We start from the raw sequence: 24,595 nt of genomic DNA, 5'->3' as shown, positions 1-24,595 counted from the left end.
CAAAGATGGAAGGGGCTGCCTGGGGAGGCGGTGAGTTCCCATCCCCGACTGTGTTCCAGTAGGGACTAGAGGACCTCTCAGAGCAAATGTGGTGGGTCTAGGGAGGGATCATGGGACCAGATGACACTTAGATGTCCTTTGGAGATTTGGGGAAATGTGGCAGTAATGACAGCGGTGTATATTCTCATTTTGGTGTTACACTACTAAGGTAGAGAAAATTAACAGTTATGTCACTCTTCTTGAAGCTTTTCAGACAAGGACTCCAGAGTATTTGGCACATAGCGTATCCAATGTGGTGTGTTGCTACTGTTGACCTATTTAGTAGAGATGCATAAGCTTTTCTTTTCACTTCTTGGCTACATTTCTCAGAATATTTTTCTTTAATCTTCTTTAGAGAGATGCAGTAGGGGAAGACTCTAAGATCTGGATTAGAGAAACCTAGCTTGAAATTCTCAGTCCACGTTGCTAATTGCATGAGTGTCAGCAAATTATTTAATGGCTCTGGGCCTCATTTAATCACCTATTAAATGGGGATAACACTACCTATTTCTACAGTTGTTGTAAGAACTAATCCGTACAAAGTTCCCAGCATCCTGGAAGATTTTAATACATAGTAATTGTATGTAGATAAAAAAACCCAAAACAAAAACCATTTACTTATGGAAGCCAATGAAACTTAGTCATTATGTATACAAGTTGGAAGGTACAAATCACAGTAAGTGAAGAGTTAACTGGCAAAAGGAAATGCTCACTGACTGAGTTGATGAAGTTCTAAACTTCAGGATATTATTTATTTTTTCCTCTAATTTGATGCATCTTTAAAGATAACCATTTATACAAATTCTTAAACACTCTGAGAAATTAGCCTCAGTTCAGAGGCAATAATGTATGATTCTTGGAGCTTTCTCCAGGCTAGTGCTGGGAAGCGGGAGGGAGTAATTGAGCCTCTGGGATGAGTGCACTTCTTCCTGTGGATACTGGGCGGGGGTGAAATTGGTCTTCAAATAAACATGATTCATGGCTTAGTGGAGAAACTGCAAAGTTCCCATGAAAATGGAATACAAGTCAGTTCATTATACTGTAGTTATTGATATTGCAATCTGCTCCCAATGGAGGCAATTACAAATCCACTTAGGAAAGAGTGTGTTTGAGACTTTTGTTTGTATTCACCTAACCATTAGGTGCCTGGACAATGTTTTTCAAGTGAGACTCCTCCACCACCTTTGGGTTCTATTCATTTCTGTATCTCTAGCACCTGTCACAGTTGCCTGGCACATTGATGGTTTTTGTTAATATTTGCTGATTCATTAGAAATTCCCTCATTATGCATTCTCTGATGTGCTTTTGTCCACCCAGCACAGTATGCTCAGAAACTGCTTATAACATTACCTTTTGTGTATATACATTATATGTGCCCCCTCACCCCAGAGGCTTTGGTTCTCACCTAGTACCAATCTTGAACGCACGTCCTCCACAGCTCTTATATTTACAGTGAATGACCCATTCACACCAATGCAATAGTGTGCATAATCTGCTTTTGCATGAGACTTTCCCTATTTTCTCAGAGTTTCCTGTAAAGCCCCAAAGCTGAAGAGAGCAGACAAGTTCCCCCATATTCTTACAAGAGTGTCAGGAAGCTGGCAGAGGTGCCCTCTATGGCTTTCTGGGTAATCTATGGATACTCTGACTATCACTACCGCCCACCACATCCTAACTATCCTATATAAAGTGAAGACACGACATTTGAAGGAAACTCACCCAATAGTTCATCGATGTGGGGGAATTTAGGCTTAGAGGGGAGTGCTGTGACATTGTCATCTCCAGACCCACATAACAGAGTTCCAAGAAAACTGTCATAGAGTTTAGAAGTGCGTGCTTCAAGAAGAGGAGGCTGTATCTCACTCTCTGCCTGGATGCTGGCTGAGCTCAGAAGCATAGCAGCCACTCTAGCTCTGCCACAGGGAGTGGAGGCAGAGAATTCCCGAAGGACTTGACTCCTTGACACTGGAGCTTAGAGTGACCCCTGAATATAGAGAATGGGGCATAATTACAACCTGGACGATTGTGGAGGTATGAGGGTGGATGGTGCAGCCTGCAATGGCTGGGTTGAGAAAAAGGATAAGAGGGCCAGCATTTGACAAGCATTTTCCTTGCCACAGGAGCTGGCCAGGCTTAAGTCATCTAGAAAGCATCTTCCTAAGAGGGCAGCACATGTGGGAGGGGACTCAACTGTGGAAAGTACCACAGTGGGGGGCAGGAGCTAAGAGATGGTCCAAAGAGAGCAATTGGAGAGCACACCATCCCCTCCAGGACCTGAACAGTAAGGCAGTTCCCACTGTGACTCTGAGAACTCAGACACATCTCACAAGAAGCCAGCATTTGAAAGTGGGCAACACAGAAGGGCCACCTAGTGTCAGCCAAGGGAGAAAGATAACAGTGACTATCTAAGGGGGAAAAGAGACTTTTGCCTCTTCCTCTAATCCCTCTTCATGCACTGACCCCGAAAAGGGCAGAAGAGAAGGAAGAAAGTGGAAGGACAGGTCATGCTCAACCTCTACTGCAAGTCCCCAAGCCAAGTTCGAGCCTGACTGGAGAAGGAGTCAAGCCTGCCTGGAGAAGGGCAGTGGAGGCAGGTAGTGAGGAGAAAAGAAAGGGAAAGGGCCTGAAATTAGATGTGAGGTTCAAGTTTTATTTTAGATTAGACAGAATGTTAGAGTATGTAAAAATCTCCTTTAGAAAGGAGATCATTTGTAAAAAAACAAAAGGGATTAGATAATCACTGCATCTACCTGGGATGTCATTAAAAGGTAGAGAAAGGCGATCCATCAGAATATGCAGAAAGCAGTGGAAAGAGAAAAATAAAACTATTACTGTTTGTATTCTTACTAAGTTCAGACTATTCGTTAAAATGCTTCCATGTATGATGTAGATGTCACTGAAGAATTCATAGGTGATATGGAAGTGGGACTTACATCTCCCAGGGCCCACTTACATCACACCTCAGCAGCCTCATTAGACGTGCTTTTCCTTTCTGAATCTCACCAGCTCTGTGGAGCTGGTGGGTTACTCTCCCTCATGGTGCTCATTGTCTCCTCTCTGGATGCAAACTTGCATACCCCTCCTCAGAAGGCACTTTAGTGAGACCCCCATGTGAAGAGCATGGCATTGAGGTCACTGTGCATAGGAAGGCAGCTTACATTCATGTACACTCACCCTTCTTCCAAGAATGTCAGTAGCTAGGTTTAGAGATTGAGTGTGGTCTAATAGAAGACACTTTCATTTAGGCTAATTAAAGCAGGTATTGTGCTCAGAAAAGAAATCAAAGACAACTTCTTAGAATAATCCTGGATTCTCACTGAAAATGCAGTGGGATCTCTTGGGTGTTAGATATGGAAGGCTCACAAGATGTTTGGTATGTGCTGTTTAATACCCTGTTTCCAACATTCAGGTGAATTTCCTATTTGGGGACATTGTCTCCACCTAATTGAATATTGCTGAGCTCTTACATTATTACCCAGATGGTTTTATAAAATGGTTTTAAGTTCTCATTTGCTTTTAGTAGATGAGTTCATTTGGAAAAGAAAATTTATACACAATATTAGCAAATGAAAATGACAGTGATAGGTCTTTTTTGTGTGGGAATCACAAGAGGATAGGAAATGATGCAATTAAAAGCATCCTTTGAGATGGCTCTTCCATGGTAAGATTGTGGTAGAAGCTAAGGAGTTACGGCACTTAATATTTCCACATTGTAATGGCCTTTTGGCTGTCTATACTTCAGCAGTCTGTCCAAGTGTGCAAATTTTGAAGACACGGACATTTAATCTACCTGCAATCCTGTTGATTACATCTCCAAAATATATTTTCAATCAATTCTCTTCTCTTTCTTTTTTTTTTTTTTTTTTTTTTTTTGGAGTTGGAGTTTGGCTCTTGTTGCCCAGGCTGGAGTGCAATGGCACGATCTCGGCTCACTGCAATATCTGCCTCCCGGGTTCAAGCAATTCTCCTGCCTCAGCCTCCCAAGTAGCTGGGATTACAGGCGTGTGCCACCACGCCCGGCTAATTTTTGTATTTTTAGTAGAGACGGGTTTCACCATGTTGGTCAGGCTGGTCTTGAACTACTGACATCAAGTGATCCACCTGCCTCAGCCTCCTAAAGTGCTGGGTTTACAGGCGTGAGCCACTGTGTCCAGCCCAATTCTTTTATCTTTACCTCCATTGCCACTACTTTAGTCTGGGCTCCTAATTGTCTCTTTGCTTCAATCCATTCCCCTAATAGTAGCTGATGTGATATTAGAAAACTAATGGAGGACTTATGACTTAAAATAGTGAATTGAAATAAACTCACAGGATCTCTGTTCTCCAATACTTAATAAATAGGGGGCAGGGGAGAGTACAAACCTGCCAAAAATACATCAACAATTTGATTGAATAAACTTAGACAAAATCCTCTCGCTCTGTTTGCATCTCTCCATATTTGGGAGTATTGGTGTAAAGGCCCAGGCTTTTGCTGCCTCACCAGAATGGCTTCTGGGGGAATAGCTACTGGGTTAGAAGCAGGGTTAGGCTAAGTCCTCCCCTCCTTTCCACGCTAGAACCTCTCTTCCCATTTTTTGGTGGATAAAAAAGTTCCTCTCTGTGGTGGCCATGAGAATGCGCCTCTCAGATCTCCAACTGTAGGGACCAAGGGCTCCAGCTGCTTGGCTGTGAAATCCATCACTGAGTTTGTGTCAAATCCGTGTTTCCCAGCTATCGGCTGTGCCCGGCAGTGACCTTGAAGCAGACCCATTTCTGAGAGATGCAAGACTCCACTGATGGGCAATTTTGGCTCGAGAGCTCTGCAATGGCCTTGTCCAACTTTCGTTAGACTGCATAGCAATCTAGCAAGCTTCTACCTAGCCTTCCTTCCTTCTCTCTCTTCTTTACTCAGAGTCAGACCTACATCACAGTCTAATGGTTCTCTCAGCCTTTCCTGGCAGTCTCCAATTTTCTCTCATAGACATTCCCCTAATAACTTTCTTGCACATTTAGTCTTGTCTTGATGCCTGCTTCTCAGAGGACCCAAACTGATACACTGGCACATAGAAGATGCTTAATAAAAGTATTCAAGAAATGAATGACCTTATTGAAAGAATTTAAAAGTCTTTTCATTAAATGTTTTTCAAGTTAATAAACTTTTTTTTTCAAAGAGTAGTTTTAGGTTCACAGAAAATTTGTGTAGAAAGTACAGAGAGTTCCCACATACCCCATTACCTCCACACATTCACAAGCTCCCCCACTGTGGACATCCTACACCACAGTGGTACCTTTGTTACAACTGATGAAACTATATTGACATATCATTGTCACCCAAAGTCCATAGATTACATTAGCGTTTACTTTTGGTTTTGTACATTTTATGGGTTTGGACAAATGTATAATGATATGTATTCCTCATTGTGGTATCATACAGAATAATTTCACTACCCTAAACATTTTCTGTGCTTTATGTATTCATCCCTCCTTCCCTGTAGCCCCTGGCAACCACTAATATTTTTACTGCCTCCATAGTTTTGCCTTTTCCAGAATGTCATATATTTGGAATCACACAGTTTACCACCTTTTTAGATTGTGTCCTTTCCCTTAGTAATATGCATTTAAATTTCCTCCATGTCTTTTTATGGTTTGATAGCTAATTTATTTTTAGCTCTGAATAGTATTCCATTGTCTAGATGTATCATAGCTTATTTGTTCATTCACCTACTGAAGGACATCTTGGTTGCTCCCAAGGTTTGGCAATCATTAACTATAAATATCCAAGTGCTATAATCATTAACTATAATAATCATTAACTATAAATCATTAACTATATAATCATTAACTATAAATATCCAAAGCTGCTATAAATATCCAAGTGCAGGTTTTTGTGTGAACATAAGCCTTCAATCATTTGGGTAAAAAATATGATTGATTGATGGATTGTATAGTAAGAGTATGTTTAGTTTTGTAAGAAACTGCCAAATTGTCTTCCAAAGTGGTTGTATTATTTTGCATTTTCACCAGCAATGAGTGGGAGTTCCTGTTCTTTCACATCCTCCCCAGCATTTGATGTTGTCAGTGTTTTGGATTTTGGCCATTCTAATAGGTGTGCAGTGGTATCTCATTGTTTTAATTTGCAATTCCCTAATGGCATTTGATGTTGAACATTTTTTCATATGTTTACTTTAATATAGTCTTTGGTGAGGTGTCTGTTCAGGTATTTTGCTTATTTTAAAATCATCTTGTTTTTTTTTCTTATTGCTGAATTTAGCTCTTTGTATATTTTGGATACTAGTCCTTTATAAGATGTGTGTCTCACAGATATTTTCTCCTAGTCTGTGGCTAGTCTCTTGATATTGTCTTTTGCAGAGCAGAAGTTCTCCATTTCAAAGGAGTCCAGCTTATTGAATATTTATTTTATGGGTCATCCCTTTCGTGTTGTATTTAAAAAGTCATTGTCACATCCAAGTTCGCCTAGATTTTCTTCTATGTTATCTTCTAGGAATTCTACAGTTTTGGATTTAAGTCTTTTATATATTTTGAATTAATTTTTGAGATGAGTGTAAGGTCTGTGTCTCTGTTTTTTTATGTGGATGTTTAGTTGTTCTAATACCATTCATTGAAACAAAATATTTGTTCCCGTTGAATAGCCATTGCTCCTTTGTTAAAGCTAGTTGGCTATACTCATCCAGTTCAGTTTCGGGGCTTTCTACTCATCTCATTAACTGTTGTTGTTGTTGTTGTTTTGCTCTAATTTTTCATCAGTACCACATGGTCTTTATTACTGTAGCTTTAATTACTGTGTTTTATTTACTGTAGTAAATATAGAAGTCAGGTACTGTCAGTCTTCTGACTTTGTTTTGCTTCTACAATATTGAGTTGGCTCTTCTGGGTCTTTTGACTCTCCGTATACATTTTAGATTCAATTTGTTGATATTTATAAAATATCTTGCTGAGATTTTAGTTGAGATTGCATTAAATCTCTAATTAAACTTGGGTAAAATTGACATATCGACAATATTAAGTCTTCTCTCCATGAACATAGAATATGTCTTTATTTACTTAGTTCTGCTTTGATATCTTTCATTAGAGTTTTTTAGTTTTCCACAGACAGATATTGTATATATTTTGCTATATTTATATCTAAGAATTTTTGGAGGATGCTGATGTAAATGGTAATATGTTTTTAATTTCAAATTTCACTCATTCATTGCTGGTATAAAGGAAAGTGATTGGCTTTTATATATTAGCTTCTATCCTGCAACCTTTATATAATTGTTTATTAGTTTTGTCAATTCTTTTGAATTTTCTATATAGACAATCATTTCACCTGTAAACAGAAGCAGTTTTATTTCTTCCTTCCTCATTGATATAAGTTTTATTTTATTTTCTTGTATTATTATATTAGCTAGAACTTCTGGTATCACGTTGAAAAGCAGTAGTCAGCAGGGACACCCTTGTTGTGATTCTGATCTTATCAGGAAAGCTTTGAGTTTCTCACCATTAAACATGATGTTAGCTGTAGGCTTTTTTTTTTTTGTAGATTTTATTTATCAAATTGAGGAAGTCCCCTTCTATTTCTAGCATGCTGAGATTTTTTAAAAATCATAAATGGATGTTGGATTTTGTTAAATGCTTTTTCTACATCTATTGATATGATAATGTGATTTTTCTTCTTTAGCCTATTGATGTGATGGATTATATTAATTCATTTTCAAATGTTGAACTAGCCTAACATACCTGAGATAAATTCCACTTGGTAGTGGTATACAATTATTTTAACACATTTTTGGATTTGACTTACTAAGTCTTTGTTGAAGACTTTTGCATCTCATCTCTCATGTTCATAAAATACATTTATCTATAGTTTATTTTCTTAAAATGTCTCTGTCTGGTTTTGATATTAGGGTAATGCTGGCCTTGTAGAATGAATTAGGATGGATACCCTCTCCTTTTTTTGGGAAGAGACTGTAGAGAATTGGCATAATGTCTTCTTTAAGTGTTTGGTAGATTTTACCAGTGATTGCTCTGGGACTGGTGCTGTCTGTTTTGGGAAGTTATTGATCATTGATTTAATTTCTTTAACAGATGTAGGGCTATTTAGATTGTCTTTTTTTTCTTGTTTGAGTTTTGGTATATTCTATCTTTCAAAGAATTGGTCAATTTTATTTAGGTATCACAGTAGTGGCCATAGGGTTGTTTATACTATTCCTTATTATCTTTTTAATGTCTATGAGTTCTGTAGTGATGTTCCCGCTTTCATTCCTGATATTAGTAATTTGTGTCTTCTCTTCTACTCTTGGTGCCTGGCTAGAGGCTTATCAATTTTATTTATCTTTCCAAAGAACTAGTTTTAGTTTTATTGATTTTCTCTATTGAGTTCCTGTTTTCAATTTTATTGATTTCTGCTCTTTTATTTATTTCTGCTTAATTTGAATTTAAGCTGCTCTTCTTATTTTGGTATCCTAAGGTGGAAGCATAAATTATTGATTTTAGATACTTTTTATTTTCTAATATATGCATTCAATGCCATAAATTTCTCTCTAAGCACTGCTTTTGCTGCATCCTGCAAATTTTGATAAGTTGTATTTTCATTTATTTCCAAATTAAAAAATTCTTGAGATTTCTTTTTTGAGGCATGTGTTATTTAGAAGTGCAGTTTAATCTTCAATTATCTTGGGATTTTGCAGCTATCTTTCTGTTACCGATTTCAAGTTTAATTTCACTGTAGTCTGGGAGTAGATGTTTTATGATATTTATCTTCAAAAATTTGTTAAGGCATGTTTTATGACCCCGAATGTGGTCTATTCTGGTTAATGTTCCATGTGAGCTTGAGAAGAATGCGTAACCTGCTGTTGTTGGATGAAGTAGTCTATAAATTTCAATTATATCCAGTTGATTGATGGTGCTGTTGAGTTCAACAATGTGCTTACTGATTTTCTGCCTGAATCAGTCCATTTCTAATAAGACATGTTAAAATGTCTAACCCTAACAGTGGATTCACCCATTTCTCCTTACAGTTTTATCAGTTTTTACCTCACATATTTTGATACTCTGTTGTTAAGTGCATACATATTGAGGATTATTATGCTTCCATGAAGTATTTACCTCCTTTATCATTATGTAATACCTCTATCCATTCTTGATAACATTCCTTGCTCTGAAGTCTGCTCTGCCTGAAATTAGTATAGCTACTTCCTCTTTTTTTAAATTAGTGTTAGCATATTATATTTTCCCTCATTACTTTAAATCTCCATGTGTCTTTATATTTAAAGTGGGTTTCTTCTAGACAGCATATAGTTTGGTCTTGTTTTTGATCCACTCTAACAATCTCTGTCTTTTAATTGGTATATTTTGATCATTAACATTTAAAATGATTATTGATATAATTTGATTAATGTCTATCATATTCGTTAATATTTTTATTTGTGTTTTTGTTCTTTCTTCCTAGTTTGCCTTCCACACTTTTCCTGCCTTTTGTGGTTTTAACTGAGCATTGTATGAGATTCAATTTTATCTCCTTTCTTAGCATATCATTTATGGACAATTGTGGTTTTTGTTTGTTTGTTTGACCTTGCGCTCCCCCAGGCTGGAGTGCAGTGGTGTGATTATAGCTCACTGCAGCCTTGAACTCCTGGGTTCAAGTGATCCTCTCACCTTGGCCTCCCAAAACACTAGGATTACAGGTGTGAACCATCCTACCTGGCCCCTATGCTTTTTTAAAAAAACTATTTTTAGTGCTTGCCCTGGAGTTTGCAATGTACATACATAATCCAACCCCACTTTCAAGTAACACTACATCCCTTCACAGGTAGTGCAAGTACCTTATAATAATGACAACAAAATATTCCTAATTCCTCTCTCCTGTCCTTTGTAACTTGTCATTCATTTCACTTACACATAAACATACACACACGAGAATATGTAATCAAACATATTTTTGTTATTATTTTGAACAAACTGCTATCTATTAGATCCATTAAGATTAAGAAACATAAATGTTTTCATTTTATCTAAACTTATTTCTTCTCTGATGCTTTTTTTTTCCCATAGGTCTGAGTTTCTGACTTACATTATTTTCCTTCTCTCTGAAAAACTTCTAACATTTCTTGCAAGCAGATCTACTAGAAACAAATTTCCTCAAATTTTGTTTGCCGGAGAAAGTCTTTATTTCTCATTCACTTTTGAAGGATAATTTCATGGGATACAGAATCCTAAGTTGGTGGATTTTTTTTTTGGTTCTAAACGCTTTAAATATTTCCTTCCACTCTCTTGCTTGCATAGTTTCTGAAAAGAAGTTAAATATAATTATTATTTTTGCTTTAATAGGTAAGATTTTTTTCCTCTGACTTCTTTCATGATTTTTTCTTTATCTTTGATTTTCTGAAGTTTGAATATGATGTACCAAGGTGTATTTTATTTTGGCATTTATCCGGCTTGATAGTCTCTGAACTTTCTGTATCTGTTGATTAGGTGTCTGACATTAATCTGGGAATTTCTCAGTCATTATTGCTTCAAATACTTTTTTCTGTACCTTTCTCTTTTTATTCTCCTTCTGGTGTTGCCACTATGTGTAGTTTATACCGTTTGTAGTTTTCTCATAGTTCTTGGCTATTTGATTCTATTTTTTGTCAATCTTTTTTTCTCTTTGCTTTTTAGTTTTAAAAGTTTCTATTGTCATATCCTCAAACTTGGAGATCCTTTTTTCATTATTTTTTCACCTTTTATTTTGGAATTGGGGGTACTTGAGCAGGTTTGTTATGAAGATATATTGTATGATGCTGAGGATTAGAATATGAATGTACTCCAAGTAGTGAGCATAGTATGCAACAGGTACTTTTCCAGCCCTTGCCTCCCTCCCTCTCTCCCCCGTCTGGTAGTTCCCGGTATCTATTTTTCCTGTCTGTATGTCCATGTACACCCAATGTTTAAGAGCAGAGATTCTTTCCTCACTCATGTTCAGGTTTCTAATGAACCCATCAAAGACATTTTTATTTCTGTTACATTGTATTTAATCTCCAGCATTTTGTTTCATTCCTTCTTGGAATTTTTATCTTTTTACTTACATCGTCTGTCTGTTTTTTCATGTTGTCTACTTTTGCATTAAAGCCCTTAGCATATTAATCATAGTTATTTTAATTTCCTAGTCTGATAATGCCAGTATTTCTGTACATATGACCCTAGTTCTGATGCTTGTTCAGACTCTTCAAACTATGTTTTCTTTAGCCTTGTAATTTTTCATTGAAAGGTGGTGTCTTTGTTCATTTTGCATTGTTGTAACAGAACACCTGAGATAGGGTAGTTTATTTTGAAAAGCGGTTTTTTTGGCTCATGATTCTGGTGGCTGGGAAGTTCAAAATTGTGCAACTACATCTGGTGAGGGCCTTAGGCCACTTCAACTAACAGTGAAAAATGGAAGGGGAGTTAGTGTATGCTAAGACATTACATGGTAAAAGAGGAAGCTGGGGTGAAGGAGTGGTAAAAGGTGCCAGCATCTTTAATAACCAGCTGTTTTGGAAACTAATAGAAGGAGAACACAGTCAGCCCCAAGGGAGGTCATTCATCTATTCATGAAGGATCCTCCCCTATGACTCAAACACCTCCCACCGGGCTCCACCTCCCAACACTGCTATATTGGGGATCAAATTTTAACATGAGGTTTGGAGAGGACAAACATGAAAACCATAGCAGGTGAACATGATGTGTACTGGGTAAGAGGAATCGTGGTAAACAGGCCTTTAGTAATGCATTGGCAAGGTGTTGGGGAGTGGGAAGCATTCCATAGTCCTGTGGCTAGGTCTCAGTCTTTTGGTAAGCCTGTGCCCTGAACTGGAGAGCACATAGTCTCTCTAGCAGGATAGTTTGATTTCTTCCATGCATCCTCAGAGCTCTAAGAATAAGTAATTACAGAAATAGAACACTGAAGCTACCAGTCTCTTAAGACCTGGGCCAGGAAACTGGTACAACATCATTTCCTTTATATTCCATTAGATAATCAGAGAACCAACCTGGATTTAAGAGAAGGAGACATAGAATCCATCTTTCAGTGGGAAGAGTGTCAAAAGAATTTGTGGTCATCTTAATCTGCCATGACTCATAGTATAGATTGGATACTATGCAATAGATCGTATAGATTGTTAGGAGCTTAAGCTCTGAAGATGGAGAGTATTTTGGCTTCAGAACTTACTACCTGGACAGACACATTACTTAAACTAATTCTACATCTCAGTTTCTTTGTCTGAAAAATGAAATAAAAATGACTGTACCTTATGATGTTAAAACAATATTTCTCTGCTTCTCATTTTTGAATTACATTACAAAAACCATAAAAGGCATCAGACTCCAGAAAAGGGAGAACAGGGAAAAAGATCCAACTTGCCATATAAATATATGTATTGAAATTCCATTTTGTTCTTTATACCAGGCTAATTATTTTATTTGTGTTTATGTATTATGTGTGCTAATTATTTTGTGTTTATTTATATTTCTCATTAATCCTTACAATAACTCTGAAAAGTACCAATTGTTCACATTTTTAAAATGAGAAAAATCTAAGGCTCTGAGATATTAAAGCGAGTCTAATATCACACAGATAGCATAATTGTTCCAACTGGAGATGTTTTACTAGCTTCAGCTTTTGTGAAATATCTACCTCTCCCTAAGACCTACTTTTCCCTGTTGCACACAATGAAGTGTTTCAATATCATCCCTATAAGCCAAGTGAAAATTGTGTGAACTGGTGAGGCAAGATATTGTAATAAAACAAATAGCAATTTTCTGTGATATTTCAGTGCATTAGAACTGTTTCAAGCCTGCAAGTTTATTTTGTTGATTACTTTTATCTTAGGCCAGTGATTCCTAATCTTTTAAGAATTTCAATATTCTATTTATTTTATAGGCAAGGCACCCTGGGAGGAGACAGATTTTCACAAGGTTTGGAAAGTAAACTTTTTCTAATACATAGACACAAATTGATTATTTTGCCAGTCTTTTATGGCAAGTAAACTGGTATTTTATTTACACTGGTGTTACAAATGTTGTTTTTAAATAAACTTGAGGAAAAATCTGAGTTGACTTGAAGGAAACAAATAATAGTAAGATGGTGAGTACATATGGTACAGATTGAGAATTATGAAGTACTGAAATCTGGAAAATACTGGTGCAATGAATATAGATATCTACTAGATAGTGGGTATCAGGGTAGATACAAAGCCCTGGATATGGGTAGACATAGATATGGAGACATATTGTGTATAGAGAGAGTCATGTTTAGTCCTGACAGCTATAGTGTGACTTTGAGCAACTCACATAATGTCCATTATGAACATGTCTTCTCATTTGCAAAATTAAATATTGAATTTAATTTTTCCTGAGAATTCTTTTGCTCCAAGATTTTGTGACATTGCACTTCTTTTCCCAACAAACCAATCTCTTATCAGGAATGAAAACTAAATTTAGATTATATTTTATGTGTTTGAAGGAAGTACAGAAGGCAAGACTTTAAATTCAGCATGCTTTCTAAAAATAACATTTTTAATAACTTCTAGAGAGTTATTAGAGGGAATAATTTCTGTCAGCATTATTAATTCCTCATCATAATTATATCTTCAGCCAATGTCATCAAACATGAACCTTATTATTATGTATCATCATCATTCATTGTAATACATCATCAAAGACTGTCCAAATCCTCTATCATTACACTTCCGGTAATACTGTTTGTAGTACATTCAGGAAAACACACAAAGTTCATGAGAAAGAATCTGAAGGAAACATCCTGAATACAGAAACATTTTCCTGTGGAAGCCAGGCAGTCACTGATGTACTCAATCAATTCTAAAGTAGCATCTCTCATGGTCAAGGACTTTGGAGTCGATGTTCTCCAAAGCGGACAGATCCTGAATTATTGGGAGCTTTTACTCAATTCATGCCACAACCCTTGAACATTCTGTTAAAAGAGGCTAAGGGTAGGAGAGGAAACAAAAGCCTGCAGGAAAGGAACTCCACCTTGCTTAGACTTGGGGTGACCTTTTGGCCATAGCACCAGCCTTGGAGACTGGACCTGCTTTCCCATCTTGAAACTTAGAGGCAGTACAATGGTGGGTTTTTGAGATGAAAAGGACTGACTCTTTATCAGATGGAGGCACTGTGGACCACAGAAGTTTAGTGACTTGCTCAAGGTTACTAGGGCCTAAGTTACTGGACTCTTGTTGGCTTAACTTTGCAATCCTTACTCTGAGTTTTCAGTAGGGATTACATCCTAGAAAGTTATATCTTTGCTGTCTTCCCTCAGCTTTTCTGGGACACACCAATATGGCACGGGTAGCAGCCAGTTACAAAGTTTTGCTGACACTTGAGGTCTACCCAGTTGGTCATTGATGTTACTACCTCTTCATTGCTCAAGAGTTCTTAGAGGAGCAATTGTATCCCATGCTCAGAATTACTAAGGGATATAAATAGAGGGCAGTCTGAGCACTGGCCCTAATGTCTGCAGAAGGTACAGAGCTGTCCCACATGACACAGCTGGCTGACATCCACTTGACTCAGCAGCCCCAATATCCCTCCTTGGGTGACACACCGGCCTCACCATTCTAGCAACTGCAACAGAATGGGGGTCCTTGGGGAGGGTGGGAAAGGCTCTGATAATACTTGCAGTCAGAGCTGTGTCTTCTTCTGGTACCTTTGGTATTTTACCCTAATGGTGCATCCCCTTGTGTTTAAGAGACCACCAACCGGGGTTGTTACTTTTGATTTTGGCAAACCTGCGTGTGGCACATAAAGAAGAAATAAGTCAACCGCTGAGATGAAGACCCAAGCCCTTGGTATCTGGTTAGGGGTCATAGAGGAGCCCATGTATGGGCTTCAGGATGGGCAGACTTACCTGCTTACTGGATGTGGTAGGCTGAATAATGGCCCCTAAATATGTTCATTTTAGAATCCCCAGAACTTCTGAATATGTTACTTTGCCTGGTAAGGGGATTCTGCAGATGTGACTAAGTGAAGGATCTTAAGATGCGGATATTATCCAGGATTATCCTGGTGGGCCCCGTGTAACCACGAGAATCCATATAAGAGGGACACAGAGGAGTCAGAGTCAGAGGAAAAGGCAATGGGCAATGTGATGACAGCAGCAGATATTGGAGTGAGGAGTTTTGAAGATGAAGGAAGGGGTCATAAGCCGAGGAACACAGGCAGCCACTATGACCTGTAAAAGACAAGGAAATGAACTCTCCCTCTCAGAGCCTCCAGATAAAATGGAACCCTGATGATTTCTTCACTTTAGCCCTGTGAAAGTGATTTCAGACTTCCCATCTCCAGAAATGTAAGAGAATAAATTTGTGCTGTTTTAGGCCACTAAGTTTATAGTAATTGTTATAGCAGCAACAACAAAAACCAAACACACTGGACTTAGCACCATGTGTGGTACACAGTGAACCTCCAGAAGGACTTGTTGAAAGCCACTTTGAGACTTGATTTCCTTGTGCTAGTTGCATGAGTGTGAGCAAGCTGCTGAAGTGGCTCTATCAGAAGAATTGGGAATGTCCTTCCAATTGCACAGGCTATCAGATGAAGTCTGCAAAGTAAAACACATTGTGAAAGTTAGAAAATTCTGTACAAATGTGAGGCTATCTGATCGTGGCAGCTAAGCCCTCCTCCCCTGCTTGCTCCATGCCCCACAGGAGAGAAGGGCTTTGGTGGTTCCTCTTAGAGAGAAAAACTATAAATGATCAGCTCCTGAACCTAATCACTTGTGGGCTACAATCTCTGCAATACTGGTTATTGGGTGATGAGCCCTCCTAAATATCTTCCTACCCTAGATTTTCTAAGAGTTTCTACGTCAGTTGTTTATTTCACAAATAATAGCTGAGTATTCACCCAATTATTGACCCATTGCCCATTCATGCCTTTATTCATGCAATCAGGAAATGTTTATTGAGCACCTAATAGCATGATGATAAGCTCTAGATATACACCAATGAGTCAGACATGGTCGCTGCCCTCCAGGAACTCAGTCTACTGGGGCAGGCAGTCACAGAACAATATCCGTGCAATGAAGTGTCACAGGGTGATATGATAGAGAAAAATACAGAGCATTCTAGAGCAGGGAGGACTGGTTTTATTCAGAAAACCTTACCATGTGGTCGAAGATGAACGAGGTCAACGGTCTCACCGGCTTATGACTCATATATTACATGACCGCTAATAAATATTACTTCTAAAGGTTTTTCTCATAGGGATAGCTGAGTGTGAGAGAGATAATCTGACAGGAAAGTCTGCACACAGCAAAAACCATGATAATCTTGTTGTCTAGAGAGTCAGTGGTTTAAATTCTTTGCAATGACCTTTCTCACCAAAGCAACTACCTACTGAAACAATAGCTTTCTCATTACTGCTGCCCAAAGTATCTTTTAAAAGCTATTTTAGTTCTATGTGGATGGCATGTTCACTTGGACCGAAGTGCTGGCTTTGTCCTTCTCTATTTCTTTTTTTTTTTTGTAGTTGTTGAGACGGAGTCTCACTCTGTTACCCAGGCTGGAGTGCAATGGCCTGATCTTGGCTCACCACAACCTCCGCCTCCCGGGTTCAAGCGATTCTCCTGCTTCAGCCTCCCAAGTAGCTGGGATTGCAGGCATGTGCCACCACGCCCAACTAATTTTTGTATTTTTAGTAGAGACGGGGTTTCACCATGTTGGCCAGGCTGGTCTGGAATCCCTAACTTCAAGTGATCCGCCCGCCTTGGCCTCCTAAAATGCTGGGATTCCAGGCATGAGCCACTGTCCCCAGCCTGTCCTCCTCTATTTCAAGGCACCCTTGAAGGCTTCTCTTTTTCCAGCCTTTCCTTATTCCTTTACTTTTAAACTAGTTTAATCAAATAATGACTTTATTGGCCCATGAAATTGAGAAGGGCATGGGTGGAGCTGGCCTCTGACATGTGGAAACAGGGTCTGGAATGCTGTGGACGCTGTTCTCCACCCATCTCTCCCCACCCCATTTCTCATCTCCGTTTTTCTCTGCTGGTAACTTCATTTTTTTCTCCTGCAGATGTGCTTTCTTTCTGCAGGGGTAAACACTATCACGAATAGGTTGGGTCTTACTGTATTTCTGCCTAGTGATTCAAGAGTAAAAGGAAACTTTACTTAAAATTCCAAGGGTAAAATACTGATTGGCCAAACCTGAGTTATATGCTCATTTCTGGACCAATCACTGTAATCAAGGAAGTGTGGTATTCTGATTGGCTAGGTCTGGATCACATGTCCATTTATGTGGCTGGGACAATGACAGCCCTCATCAGAACCACGTGGTTGATATAGGAAAGGAAGAATTCCCCAAAGATATGTCAGATGAGTGTGGGTGGAGGGATGGATATTGTTATCAGAAGGGGAAAAGTTGGTTATGAGTAGGCAAGAAGAAAGGATATGCTTTAATCTTTTTTCACAAACATTCCCCACCCTACCAGATGTGAGGGACAAAAAACTGAAATAATAGAAATAAAGTTTAAAATACATACTTTCAAATAGCAATACCAGCGACAATTTAAAATTTGCTACAAAGTTAGGAAAAGCTGGATTTTTCTTTAGCCGTGGTAAGAAGTAGCTACCAGGGCCAGTTTTAAACCTGTTCCACAGACAAGACAACTCATCTCACTGAACATACATATAGCCAACCAATCAGTGTCAGTCTTTTGCCTCTAAAAGTTCGCCAATCAGTGATGGACTCATTCCTGTAAACAGGCCAGGGACAGCACACCAATCAACAAGGGTCTCACCCCAGTAATCGTGATATTAACCCCTCACACCTCTTAAAGTCTGCCAATCCTTGAACTCCATGTTTCCCAAAAACCCAATATGAAATCAATGCTTCGTTTTGCTCAGAGAAACTGTGTCTAACCGGTTTACCTCTCCCTTACCATAGTGAGAAATAAATTCAGTTTTTTTTTCTTTCTGGCTCTATGTAGGTTTGTTGAACATTTTTAGAATCCCATTTTTATTTCCAGTGTTTTTCAGCATGTATCTTTGAGCAGCTTTTTAAGTAGTTGCTTTAGGTATTACATACATAATTTATCAAAGTCTACTGTCATCGATATTTTACCAGTTCAAGTAAAGTTTAGAAACCTTGCCTTCATTTATATCCCTTTACCCTCTCTCATTAATAATATAAATATTTTATCTACATGCATTGAGAACCACATTGGACAGTGTTAAAATTTTGCTTCAATCATCAAACATAATTTGGAAATTTCAAGAGGAGAAGGAAATTTTATTTACCATATTTTTACCATTATAATATTCTTTCTTACTTCCAGACATCCCCATGACTCTTTCTTTTATAATTTGTGTTTAGGGAACTTCCTCTGGCCATTCTTTAATGTATGTGTGCTGGGGGCAAGGCAAATTCACTTAGTTTTCTTTTAACTGAGAATATCTTGATTTCTCCTTCATTTTTGAAGGATATTGTTGCTAGATGTAAAATTCTGTGTTGACAATTCTTTTCTTCCAGCACTTGAAAAATGTGCCACTTTCTTCTGGGCTCCATGCTTTTTAGTGAGAAATCCACTGTCCTTCCAGTTGTTTTTTCCCTTGTTGATAATGTATTGTTATTCTCTGGCTATTTTCAAGATTTTTTCTTTGTTTTTAGTTTTCAGAAGTTTCACTCTGATGTGTCTTGCTGTGGATTTCTCTTTATTTTTCCTGTATGGGATTCACTTTGCTTCTTGAACCTGTAGTTGGTTTGTTTTTTGCCAAATTTGAGACTTTTTCAGCCATTATTTCTTGAAATATTTTTTCAGTCCCCACCTTCTTTTGCTCTCCTGAAACTTGTTATAGTCCCACGTCTCCGAGGCTTTGCTCATTTCTTCAATCTATTTTCTCTCTGTTGTTCAAATTAGGTATCTTTAAGTTTACTGATTCTTTCCTCTGTTCCAGTCATTCTTCTGTTGCGGTCATACATTTAGTTTTTTAATTTTGGTTTTTGTATTTTTTCGTAGTTCTAAAATATGTATTTTGTTCTTCTTGATATCTTCTTAAGTCCTTGCCGAGACTTTCTATATTTTTCTAATTTTCATAATTGCATGTTGAAACATTTTTGTGATGGATGATTTATAATCCTTATTGTATAATTCTAACATCTGTGTCATCTGGGTGTTGTCCTCTGTCAGTTGTCTTTTCTCATTTGATTTGATATCTTCCTAATAGTTCTTGGTATATGAGATTTTTGATTGAAACTTGGACATTTGGGATATTTTGCTTTAAGACTGCATGTTATTTAAATCTTGTGTTTTAGCTGGCTTTTACCTATCTGATGGTGCCACTTCATTAACACCAGCTAATGTCTCTAGACATTTACAAATGTCCTCCAGGGAAAAAGTGGTTTTTCATATTTGAGAACTATTGGCTAGCTGATCCCAGTGAACCTCCAGATTCATGAATGAAATGAGTGATAGGCTTTTGTTTTTAAACCACTGTTTGGGTGTGATTTGATATACAACAATAGATAATCAAGGGGCCTGGGAGAGGCTAGGATTCAGAACATCTTCACCTCCTTCACAAGCTTACCTGACACTAGTTTAAGAGCTGGATTAGCTCAAGAGACCTGAATGAATAGTCGTTGCTTCTATCACCTCTGGAGTTTTTACGGTGAACTATCTTCTACATATGGTATCTAGATATGTATTTATTTATCATTTGTAGAAGGATTTGTAAAGACTTATAAAAAATATATGTATGCCATAGAAACATGTACCTTATATGTAAAATACATAAAAGACAGTTAAATAGAAATAAAAGGAAAATTGGAAATCATTCAGGAGAACAGGCAAATAATAATAATAATAATTTTTTTATTTTGAGACGGAGTCTCACTCTGTCGCCAGGCTGGAGTGCAGTGGCGCGATCCAGCTCACTGCAAGCTCCGCCCCCTGGGTTTACGCCATTCTCCTGCCTCAGCCTCCAAAGTAGGTGGGACTGCAGGCGCCCGCCACCACGCCCAGCTAATTTTTTGTATTTTTAGTAGAGACGGGGTTTCACTGTGTTAGCCAGGATGTCTTGATCTCCTGACCTCTTGATCCGCCCTCCCAAAGTGCTGGGATTACAGGCGTAAGCCACCGCGTCTGGCCGCAAATAATTATTTTAAGCAGAAGAAAATACTTACTGATTTTTGTTTCTCAACTTTCTGAAAACCAAGAGAAACACTTTGGTTTCATTGTAAACTCATTTGTATTAAATGATTTTCTCTCCCTAAATCGTAAGAGAAATTTAAAACATGCATTCTTAAATGAAGGACATTGAAAGGGTTGTCAACAACAGTTTTACTTTTTTACAGCTTGCAGAAAAATTCTCCTTATGGCCAAGGACCTCACGATAAATCAAAACCTAAGGGAGGTATTTCTGCCAGAATAAAGCTTATGTAGCCCAGGTGTTTTTGATGATTTAGCAAGACAACAGGACAGCTCTTAGAGAAGGCACTCAACCGAGGAATAGAGCTCAGATGGTGGCCAGCTGGTCAGCAGCCTATTTCTGGTAAGTACTACCTCATGAGATCATCTGTTAAAGTCCTTCTGGTTTAAGACTCATACATCTTAAGAACCATATCATACATATTTGAAAGGATGCTTATTTTCCCTTTTTTTTTTGTTTCTTAGAAGGTGGCAAATCTATGAATGGGATCAAGTTATTAATCAATGATTTAAGAAGGAAAAAGGGGAGAGGACAAAACACTCCCTGGATTTCCACAAACAACTTCTTTTTTTAAAAAATTGAAAATAGTTATGGGTACATAGTAGGTATGTATATTTATGGGGTACATGAGATATTTTGATGCAGGCATACAAGATGTAATAATCACATCAGGGTAAATGGGGTATCCAGCACCTCAAGTATTTATCATTTCTTTGTGTTACAAACATTCCAGTTACACTCTTAGTTATTTTAAAATGTACAATAAATTTTTGTTGACTGTAATCACCCTGTTGTGCTAGCAAATACTAGATCTTACTCATTCTATCTAACTATACTTTTGTACCCATTAACCGTCGCCACTCCCCTCCCCTCACTACCCTTCCCAGCCTCTGGTAACCATCCTCCTACTCTATCTCCATGAGCTCAATTGTTTTAATTTTTAGCTTTCACAAATAAGTGAGAACACGTGAAGTTTGTCTTTCTGTGCTTGACTTATTACACATGATATGTCCTCCAGTTCCATCCATGTAGTTGCAAATGACAGGATCTCATTTTTTTAATGGCTGAATAGTACTCCATTTTGTATATGTACCACATTTTGTTTATCCATTCATCTGTTGATGGATGCTTAGGTTGCCTCCAAATCTTGGCTATGGTGAATAGTGCTTTAATAAACATGGGATTGTGGATACTTCTTTGATAAACTGATTTCCTTTCTTTGGGGTATATACCTAGCAGTGGGATTGCTGGATTATATGGTAGCTCTATTTGTCATTTTCTGAGGAACCTCCATACTGTTATCCATAGTGGTTGTACTAATTTATATTCCCATGAACACTGTACAAGGGTTGCCTTTTCTCCACATCCTTGACAGCACTCGTTATTGCCTGTCTTTAGGATATAAGCCATTTTAACTGAAGTGAGATGATATCTCATTGTAGTTTTGATTTGCATTTCTCTGATCAATGATGTTGAGCATCTTTTCATATACCTGTTTGCCATTTCTATGTCTTCTTTTGAGAAGTATCTATTCAGATCTTTTGCTAATTTTCAAATTGGATTATTAGATTTTTTTCCTATAGATTTGAGTTCCTTATATATTCTGGTTATTAATCCTTTGTCAAATGGATAGTTTGCAAATATTTTCTCCCATTCTGTGGGTCTCTCTTCACTTTGTTGATTGTTTCCTTTGCTGTGTAGAAGCTTTTTAACTTGATGTGATCCTGTTTATCCATTTTTGCTTCGGTTGCCTGTGCTTGTGCAGTATTACCTAAGAAATCTTTGCTCAGACCAATGTCCCTGGAAAGGTTCCCCAGTGTTTGTTTTTAGTCATTTCATAGTCTCAGGTTTTAGATTTATGTTTTTAATCTATTTTGATTTTTTTTTATATGGTGAGAGATAGGGTCTGGTTTCATTCTTCTGCATATGGGTATCCAGTTTTCCCAGCACTGTTTATTGAAGAGGCTACCCTTTCCCTAATGCATGTTCTTGGCAACTTTCTCAAAAATGAGTTCATTGTAGATGTATGGATTTATTTTTGGGCTCTTTATTCCATTCCACTGGTCTATGTGCCTGCTTTTATGCCACTACCATGCTGTTTTGGTTACTATAGTCTGTAGTATGATTTGAAGTCAGGTAATGTTATTCCTTCAGTTTTGTTATCTTTGCTCAGGATGTCTTTGGCAATTCTGGCTCTTGCATCGTTCCATGTACATTTTAGGATTTTCTGTTTCTATGAAGAATGTCATTGGTATTTTGATTGGGATTCCATTGAACCTGTAATAGCTTTGAGTACTATGGACATTTGAACAATATTAATTTTTCGAATACATGAACATGGAATATATTTCCATTTTTTGTGTCCTCTTCAATTTCTTGCATCAGTATTTTAAAGTTTTCATTGCAAAGATCTTTTACTTCTTTTAAGTTAATTTCTAGATATTTTATTTTATTTGTAGCTATTTTAAATGAGCTTTTTTCTTGATTTCTTTATCAGCTTGTTTGTTATTGGCATACAGAAATGCTACTAATTTTTTTTTTTTTTTAAACAGAGTGTTACTCTGTCACCCAGGCTGGAGTGCAGTGGCACGATCTTGGCTCACCGCAACCTCTGCCTGCTGGGTTCAAGAGATTCTCCTGCCTCAGCCTCTTGAGTAGCTGGGATTATAGGCATGAGCCACCACATCCAGCTAATTTTTGTGTTTTTAGTAGAGATGGGGTTTTGCCATGTTGGCCAGGCTGGTCTCAAACCCCTGACCTCAGGTGATCAGCCTGCCTCGGCCTCCCAAAGTGTTAGGACTACAGGTGTGAGCCACTGCACCTGGCCAAATGCAACTAATTTTTGTATGTTAATTTTATATCCTGCAACTTTACTGAATTTGTCAGTTCTAATAGTTTTTGTAGAGTTTTAAAGTTTCTTCAGATATAAGATCATATTATTTGCAAGCAAGGATAATTTGACTACTTCCTTTACAATCTGGATACCCTTTATTTCTTTCTCTTGCCTGATTGGTCTACCTAGGACCTCTGTTGAATAACAGTGGTGAGAGATAGGTTTAAGATGGTGGATAGGAGGCAGGACTAGCTTGCAGATCCTGCTTGGAGAGAAAGAGCAGCCAGCATGTGGAGACTCACATTGTGATCTTTTGCTCCAAGAACTACTAAAGGAAGCTACAAGGAAAGTTGAGAGAATCTACAGACCCTTTGAAGAAACTGGATCACCACAACAGGCTCCCTGAGATGCCGAAAAACTGTGAGTCTGCTTGCTTTTTCAGTGGGGAGGCTGGTGGTCTCGGGCAAGTTCTTTTCCCTGGTCACTGGATGCCTGGAAATAGACTTGGTGCTCCCTCATTTCGGGGCATGGTAGAAATGAGTGACTTTGTCAAAAATGAGTTCATTGTACATGTATAGATTGATTTCCATACAGCCTATAGAACTGTAGGTTCCATGGGAGTAGGGTGAGGTCTGTGACTACCAGCTTTCTCCCACTTCCCTGGGGACCTGTATGACTCAGCAGAGGCAGCCATAATCCCCCAGGGAACATAACTCCATTGGCCTGGGAACAACACCCCCAACCCCCACCACAGCCACAGCAAGCCCCACCCCAGCAGAGTCTGAGCTCAGACAAGCCTATCCCTGCCCAAATCTTGTGGTCTTTCTCTACCAGTTTTGGTTGACAAAGATGAAGGACATAATTTCTTGGGAGCTCTGTGGCCCTGCCCAGCACCTGAGAAACCTGGATACTTAACCAGGTGACCCTAGAGCAAGTTTGCATCCTCCCTATAGTACTGAAGGTGATGTGCTCTTGAAAGCACCACTTCCTGGCTAGAGGCCAACCAACACAAAACCAGTGCACTAAACAAAAATACAACCAAGGACCTCACGGAGTCCTCTTCACTCCCCTGCTTCCTCCACCAGAGCACGTGGTGGTATCCACGGCTGCAAGACCTGAAGATGGATCACATCACAGGACTCTTTGCAGACACTCCCCAGTACCAGCCCGGAGGCTGGTAGCTCCACTGGGTGGCCAGACCCAGAAGAGTAAAAACAATCACTGCAGTTCACCTCTCATGAAGCCCCATCCCTAGGGGAAGGGTGAGAGCACTACATCAAGGGAGCATCCTGTTGTACAAAATAATCTGAACAGCAGCCCTTGAGTCCCAGATCTTCCCTCTGACATAGTCTACCCAAATGAGAAGAAACAAGAAAAAGAATCCTGGTACTATGACAAAAAAAGTTTCTTTAATGCCCCCAAAAGATCACAGGAGCTCAACAAAAATGGGTCCAAACCAAGACAAAATCTGTGAATCGTCAGAAAAAGAATTCAGAAGATCAATTACTAAGCAAGCTAATCAAGGAGGCACCAGAGAAAGGTGAAGTACAACTTAAAGAAATAAAAAACA

General features: G+C 38.4%; 1 long non-coding RNA gene across 1 annotated transcript in view; it reads right to left on the bottom strand.

The window, feature by feature from the left end:
* Window positions 1-15,457: 15,457 nt before the first annotated feature.
* The window catches only part of LOC129012224 (uncharacterized), a 29,395-nt gene continuing 20,257 nt past the window's right edge, over window positions 15,458-24,595 (bottom strand). Inside the window, exon 3 of the long non-coding RNA XR_008493583.1 lies at window positions 15,458-15,592. This is a non-coding gene — a long non-coding RNA (uncharacterized LOC129012224). The remainder of the gene's footprint in view (window positions 15,593-24,595) is intronic.

This window comes from Pongo pygmaeus, chromosome 15 (genome assembly GCF_028885625.2).
Source record: "Pongo pygmaeus isolate AG05252 chromosome 15, NHGRI_mPonPyg2-v2.0_pri, whole genome shotgun sequence".
Classification (NCBI taxonomy): Eukaryota; Metazoa; Chordata; class Mammalia; order Primates; family Hominidae; genus Pongo; species Pongo pygmaeus.
This window is presented reverse-complemented; position numbering and strand designations above follow the sequence as displayed.